A 7751-nucleotide genomic window follows, 5' to 3' on the forward strand; every position below is an offset into this window, starting at 1 on the left:
TACTATCAGCCATGATTATTCTACTCTGCTAATTAAAAGGCTGTTTATATGCATATTACCAAAATTTTATTAGTCGCAGAGGAAAAAAAATTTCACATGAAGTGGCGAAATCACGCAGTCCGTGACGGACAAATCGTTAACGGCTGGTCTTTGTGGTAATACAGTACATCGGTCAGGACATCCATATGCTCACCTAACATTCATCGACCTCAAATATGTCTTATCATCTGAAATATGTATGTAGTAGCAACTTTACATGGCAGCTCAATCTAATATTAGCCTAGAAAAAAGTGTGCAGTTCACGTGTTTGTGCGGAGTGTGCTGTAAAGACTCTATGTTTATTTGTGTGCACTCACACGGTTTTGTAAAATAATGAAAGCAAACAGGATGCGATTTCTGCCGTCTCGGTCTGTGAACTTGAGCGCCTCACTTTGAAACTCCGTGTATGCTTGCCTTATTACAGACATTAAAAATATATCTATAGAGAGTGAAACTCTTAAATGAACCAATTCAAATAGAAAACAAATATTCTCAGATTATGTAATCCGTATGAAACATACTTTTACTGCTATTTAGGGGAACTCTTAGTGGTAAGATAAAATGTTTTGTGAATACGGGCCCTGAGCAATAGTGGACATCCTGGACATATTTATAAAAAGTATAATGCATTTCTCATAGGTGCTTGACCCCAAATAAATTGCCTTCAGAGAGCAGCTTGCATTTTTGCATCTCTTGCAATGCATCCGCATAAGACAAAAGTGTCTGTATGTAAAAAGTGAATAATTGAATAATTAAATAATTGTAAAAATATTATTAATAAAATATATTAAAAGTATCTTAAATAAAAAAATGAAATATTGTGCATAATTAAAAATAAATACAATTAAATTAATTAAAAGCCAGAGATAGACCGAGTGACAAGTTAAGTGATTCTCACTGAAGCTTGTCTGGCAGGATAACTGTGAATTATATGGATTGTCCCACATTACAGGTGTTGAGCATGTGGTGTGCAGTAGGTGTTTAAAGCCCTTGTTCATTGTGCCCTGGTTTTGAGCATCCTCAGGCCCCGTCCAGTGAGAGAGGGGGAGATCCAAGACTGTGTGAGCGATTATACGGTAATCCGACCCATCCAGTGATCAGCGAGCTGGTAGAGGAGGAGTCTCACACACAGGGAGGAGAAAGACTGACAGGGACCAAGGGGAGTTCTCCATGCACAAACCCCTACAAACATACACACGCAAACTCCTGCTCTCACACATCGCTTTACACACAGGCAGGGATCTTACGCACAAAGGACTTCGCATGAGAAGACAACAAAACCAGGATCTGGACAGCCTGTAAGCTTCACATGGCACATGGTAAGTCTGGAAGCGCTGAAGGAATAAGCTTAGTCGGTTTTAAGTACCTTACAATTTTGAGACAAACCTCACTGTATATTTAATTTGGATTGACAGTAAGACAGTATAGAGTTACGGCTTAAATGAGAATGTGGAAACAATCTGAAAATTAATTTTAGACTAAAACGCCAAGACACATTTAGTCTTAAATTTGGTTATGCTCTACACTGGTCTAAACCCTACATGACGGTGAAGATCTGGAACAAATTAAGAGCCTTAAAGGTTTACAAAAATTTCCTGGCTTCACTAAACACTAAACAGCTCTGTTGCAAAACCTTAGTGAGTTGCTGCACTGTCTACATATGCATCTTAAGTGAGAGGAACCTCATAAGTGATTGATTTTAAACACTGCATTGAAACTAACTCTAGAAATAGCGCTCTGCATGGGAGACCTGACTCGCAACTGATTTTGTTAGAGTTTGCATGTTACCAAGCCAACAATATGATATTCTACCAAACATTAATGGGAATTGGGTAAAATTGTTCATTTCAATTGGATTCAATACTTTATGAAAATGGGAGATGCCTAAAAATGCTAGTTTTTGCACATCCACCTGCTTCCCCATTAAGAATCAAATAATGCTAATTTATGCTGCTGTCTTTGTCGTACCAAGTTCCTTCTGCCAATTTGGATTGTGTGTTTCAGATCTGGAATCCTAAAAACGGACCGGAATCACCTGAACCCAGACTGCAGGCTCATTTCCAAACTGATTTCCATTGCAAAGCCGCAATCTACTAGTCTTGGACTCGCGTAACCAGCTATGTCAAAGGATGAGGAAATTCCGAGCCCACCTCCAGAGTGGCCGGAAGAAATTTTAATGTAAACATATATCGGAAAAGCCTGGAGGAGAAGTCATCATGAGAAGGAACCTCTAGGACACTGGTAGAGTACTTAATATTCGGAAAAACCAACCCACAGAAGGCCCTCTTGTTGACTGATTACATGGATATACGGTGTGGATGGACTAGCGCCTGCATGAGGGATTTGCCCTCCCCTCCTGCTGCCTGAGGTCAACCCAACACAACGCCACCTTGATAAGTCTGGCTTAGCTGGCCACTTGGTAAGGACACATCTTCTTTTGTTAGAGTAAGCTGCTACTTACAGCCGGGGTGTTAAACACTGCAGAGCGCCACAGATTCAGGAAGCGTCACTGTGCCAGAGCGCATAGATCATGATCAGTAAACAGGTTGCTACATTAACTGAACCAAGATGCTGAAGTTTTCCGCACTTGGGGAGGTTGTATCCTCTCAAAGATTACTAAGACGTCTGTATTTGTCTCTTGATAGGAAATCTTGATCTTGTATTGTTTTATCAGATGCATTACATAGGAAAAGGAAATCTGTTTGGTGTTTTTTACATTAGACCACAACAAAGTCCCCTAGGAGAACCTTTGATTCCTGTCCTAGACCTTCAGGCCACCATACATCACTTACAGTCCATTTGAGTTCAACAGGCTTGACAAAGTCTTTTTTGAACCCATACCTTTGCAAAGCGGATCTCTGTAGGGCCAGATATAGAGGTATTTATGGGTAGTTCAATGTAAACCAGGTTAGAGAAGTTTCCAAAGAGAATCTGTTGGTATTCAGGAACTCCCTTTGGGTTAATCCGCATTTACTCTTGTGACAAAATCTTTTGCATCCCAGTAGCATTGCAAATATTCACTAGGACAGATTCTTATTGAACACTGTGATTGTTACCTCTTGTTTCATACATTTAGAAAGGCTGATGTTTGGCAGCTGACCTGTAGCAATGACCTAATCATACTCGTCAATGGGATCTGGTGCATTTTGTGGTGGCAAAGGCATGGCATGTTAAGCTTCTATTCACCTGAGCCTTTCAACTCCCATAACCTGGGATTCAATTGGGCTTAGTTTGCAAGCCTGATGAAGGTCTGTGCTGTAAAATTGATGCTTTTGTCCACACTCTTTCCCCTCGACCTCAAAGGGAACTCTCGAAATTGGCTTGCAGGTGCAGCGTTATCCATCCGAAACGTGACCCTGAGCTTTGACACATCTCATTTTGATCCCTGCGCATTTTTCCAGACAGAAGTTCTTGGATGGGTGCGTTTGTTTTTTCTGCCTGTCCTGCTCCGACATGCTCAGAGCAGGCTGCATTCAAGTGTGTCAGTTGCTAATCATCAGGACGTTTAAAATGCTATCACGCACAATAGCACCAGGGTTTTATTGGAGTACGGATCTGCTCTTCGACACGCAGAACTGTCTGGATTGAGGCTAACTTTGGCATTGACTTGCGAAAGCAAACATTCGTGGCATTCAATCCAGACTGTAAAATTCCACGATGCAACTGATTTACGGTTTACAGATTTGACTATCCATTTGTAATATCTGATAACACAGCTGTTGCCAAACAAAAAACAACAACTCTGGAAGTTCTAAATCATGTATACGTGATTAAAGCAATGTTGAATACATTGCGGTTTTGCATGCATTAATCAGGATGGGAGATATAAAGGTCACGTCCTTTTCGGCTATTGATCACTGGAGCGACGCACATGTGCATGTCTCTCCATTGTGCATCTGGGCTTTTATTCCTGTCAGATGTTCAAGTCTTTCCCTACACGGGGTACATTTTTACTACCAACCACAAAAAATAACTGGGGTGAAAGATGGCAGGAAATGCACTCACAGCGTTCACACAGAGCGGGTGAAATGACCGCTCTTAACCTTGGGCAGTTTGGTTATATGATGATATCAAATTCCTGATGGAGTAAATCCTCTGTGGAACCACAAATCAAACCTCAGAACTAAATTGTTGAATTCACGGCTGGGCCCACACGGAAACTCCAGAGGACTGAATGCCTGTCATTCACAATCTACTACATATCCCCTGTCCTCTGTGTGTTTGTTTAGTGCGTACAATGGGAAAACTGGTTATACTATATATAGCTACCCATACCAACGGTCTTCACCAAAAAAAAAAAAATCATCCACATGTCATTCCAAAATTGCATGACTTTCTTCTGACTTTTTAAAAAATATATTTTGCGCTCATATGAGGGTGAGTTAATGACAACATTTTTAGGTGAATTGTCCCTTTAACACATTTTACATTGTATAAATCCAATCCATTGAATTCTCCAGACTTTCCTCTCAAAATCAGCACAGAAAATGAAAAAGAAATAAATAAACGGATTGTAATATTCTCAGCTGTCTTTACATGGATAGTTCACCAAAAAATGTTAATATTCACCCTCCAAAAATGACTTTCTTCTGCTGAACTGAAAAGAAACAACACTGAAAACAACATACTGAAGTTCCTTGTAAGGATATTTTTTTAAATATCTTTTGTGTTCATACAGGTTTGGAATGATATGATGGTGAGAAAATTATGACATTTTTTGGGTGAATTGTTGTATAAATCCATTGCACAAAAATCCATTCATTGTATAAATCCACTTCACTGAATTCTGCTGACATTCCTCTCCAAATCTGCACAGAAAATGCAAAAAAAAGGTCTAAAAGATACAGAAGAGGACAGGGCAGAATTACATAAGGCTAGCGAAACTTTGAGGACTTTGAATCTGATTTCAAAGAGATACTTGCACACAGCACCCTTGTGTATCACAGAATATAATTCAATGCTGTCCAAAGAGAGATAAAACACTTGAAAGGGAGTTGAAATGCATTTAAATTGCACGGCATATAAATAAAATTGGCAAAAGGTCCAAACCTAAAATAAAATAAGGTAAAATGTTGGACAGAAGAAGAGTAATATTTATCCTTGTGTAGCAGATCCAACTCTGTCCATAAGAGAGATTCCATTGAGGAAAACAGGTCAGGTTCAAACCACCTCCCATTTATTGGCTCTGGAAAAACATATGGGACACTTTAGAGGAATATTCGTTGCGCTAACCTCTTCCCACGTTATACACGATATTGACTGGGAAGAGTGAGAAGAAAACATGTGCGTCTTGCCTCGCCAGAATCTATTTTCGCACGGTAACACTGTATGACCCATATAACTATTTAATACATAATGATGACCATCCATTTTTACTCCATGGAAAGATAATGTTTTGGGAAGTTCACCAAAAAAAAAAAAAAGTAAAATAAATATTTTTCTTTCTAAATGGTTACCCTCGTGCAGTACAAAACTCTCATGAGTTTCGCAACACAGCAGAAAATGTGATCGGGAAATGCCACAAGCCAAATTCAAACCCACATCACCTGCATAAGCACCTTGGCGCAACGTTCTGAAGCATGTGCACTAGTTGAGCTACAAACCATTAGAATTGTGCACTTTTTTTTTCCTGTTGAAGCATCTAGGGTTGTGCAAAATTCATGCGTGTGAATTTAAACTGGCCTGGAAATTGAATGGAATGGGATTTGAAAATGTGAAAAAAATTGAATTTGACTCTTCGCAAAGACCCGCCCCCCCTTAGTTACTGTTGCTACATTCTGTTTCAACCGTCGAAAGACGTCAATACACACCATTTTTCAAGTTCACGTCCACCAACGTTAATCTACTTCCTGTCTGTTGTGTTTTTTTGTCTGACAAAATGGCAGATTCGGCGTTATGATTGGTCAGCTCGCCTGTCAATCAAATTCCCGGTGAAGGGTCAATTGGAATGACAAGAATTTACTGAATAGCAATTCTGATTATACAAGGTAATATCTATGGCCTGTAAGCCTTCAAATTTCAAGGCTTTTTAATCATTTTAAAACTTTCAAGTTTATCATGGTAAACTTTGCTGTTCTAGTTAAAAATTAAAGTCATGTGAATTTCTCTGAACTTGATGTGAATTCTACTTACATTTAAACTCAAATTGCACTGTAAACAATTAACTGAATTATAATTGAAAAGGCATTCTCCATTCTCTACACTGTCACACCAAAATGAAAGCATGCCGCGAACGCACAATGCCTCTTCGTACAGATATATGCATAGTTCAGCGTAACGTATTGAGAAGTGTTAGTTCCAGGGTTATGGTCCGATTTTACACTCGTTCACAGGTTCAGTTAATGACAGCTGTTGTATCTCAGACATAGCATCCACACATGGACTGGCTGACCTCTAAATACACAAACTAAATGCTAAATGGTGTCTTTCACAGCTGTCGACTAACACTTCCAGTAAACATGCGATTTCTAAGAGCAGATGCTCAGAGCTTTTGTCAATGTTTATAGCACATTTTGAAAATGAGCCCGAATGTGACATCATGTTTAGTTTATATGCAACATTTAGGGTCAGCAGATGATAGGACGCATTGGCATAATAACTGATAACTTAGCATGCTAACGGCTCCTTTGTTTAAATACGGATTCAAAAATTAAATACACAGAGACTAGCAAGCAAACGGTTTCAACAATAGATGTTGAAATAGTTGATTATGCAGTCTAGTTATGTAACCACTGGCAGATTTATAAGTGACCCACTTCAACTGCTGCAAACATTTCATATACAGAACAGAAGCCCATATAAAGTATCTGGACACTTTTAGACTAATTAGTCACACTTAAAAATGTCTTAATGTCATTGCATTAGATAACAACATTATCAAAGCAAGCGTTTCAAATGTGGCAGGATCTTTTTTCTTAACCTTCTTTTATTTTTGAAGGCTCATTGTGTTTGAATAAGCTGGTGTTTTGGTGATTTTAGGTGTAGAGAATCCCATTAACTATCAACATCAAGTAACGTGTGATATGTTTGATTGAAGATTTTAGTAGATTCATTTACACTTTATTGAGATCTTTATATCTAACATGGCCAAGAATGTGTTGTTTACAGTACAGAGATGAAGTTGTACTCAGATTTGTTATATATACACATGAGCTACTAATACCAAAACTTTAATTAGCCAGCAAAAAAAACTTTAAATAAACCTCAGCCTACACCAGCACATATACAAAAAAAAAACAAATTGTCGGATTTACTTTGAAACCAATTTTAATCAGGAAATGTTGCTAATAAACTTCACAATTAAACTGCAAGTAGCACATTAAATTAAACATGAAATTTTGAAGTACAATGATTTCTTCAATATTTGGTTTGTTTACAGCATACAAAACATACATCAAACTACACAGCATCTACTACGCCCAAAAATAACACTACACAACATTACATACAACACAATAAATCAAAGCCAAACACAAATCAACAAAACCTTAAAAAGTAAAATATATGCTAAAATGACTTTGAAACAATTTTTGTTTAGAAATTGCTAGTACATTTCACAATTGCAAAAAACGCAATTAACACACTGAATTTAATGTGAAATTTTGAAGTAGAAAGTATTTTCTTGTAAAACGTACTCAAAAAACAATGTTTTTTACAGTGTATTTTTACAGTAAATAAATATATAATGAATATAAAAAAAAAAAAATAAAAAA

The 7751-nt window shown here is 37.9% G+C and overlaps 1 protein-coding gene and 1 long non-coding RNA gene across 3 annotated transcripts in view; one reads left to right on the forward strand and one right to left on the reverse strand.

Annotated features, from left to right (window-relative positions):
- LOC107754591 (uncharacterized) overlaps positions 1–7751 on the reverse strand; it is a 43430-nt gene that overhangs the window by 15879 nt on the left and 19800 nt on the right. The gene's annotated exons all lie outside the window — the stretch shown is intronic.
- LOC107754589 (neurturin) overlaps positions 1172–7751 on the forward strand; it is a 21508-nt gene continuing 14928 nt past the window's right edge. Inside the window, exons 1-2 of the mRNA XM_016571090.1 lie at positions 1172–1358; positions 2044–2458. The gene's annotated coding sequence lies outside the window, so the exon portion shown is untranslated. The remainder of the gene's footprint in view (positions 1359–2043; positions 2459–7751) is intronic.

The sequence above is a fragment of the Sinocyclocheilus rhinocerous genome, unplaced genomic scaffold (genome assembly GCF_001515625.1).
Source record: "Sinocyclocheilus rhinocerous isolate Xijiao unplaced genomic scaffold, SAMN03320098_v1.1 scaffold472, whole genome shotgun sequence".
Classification (NCBI taxonomy): Eukaryota; Metazoa; Chordata; class Actinopteri; order Cypriniformes; family Cyprinidae; genus Sinocyclocheilus; species Sinocyclocheilus rhinocerous.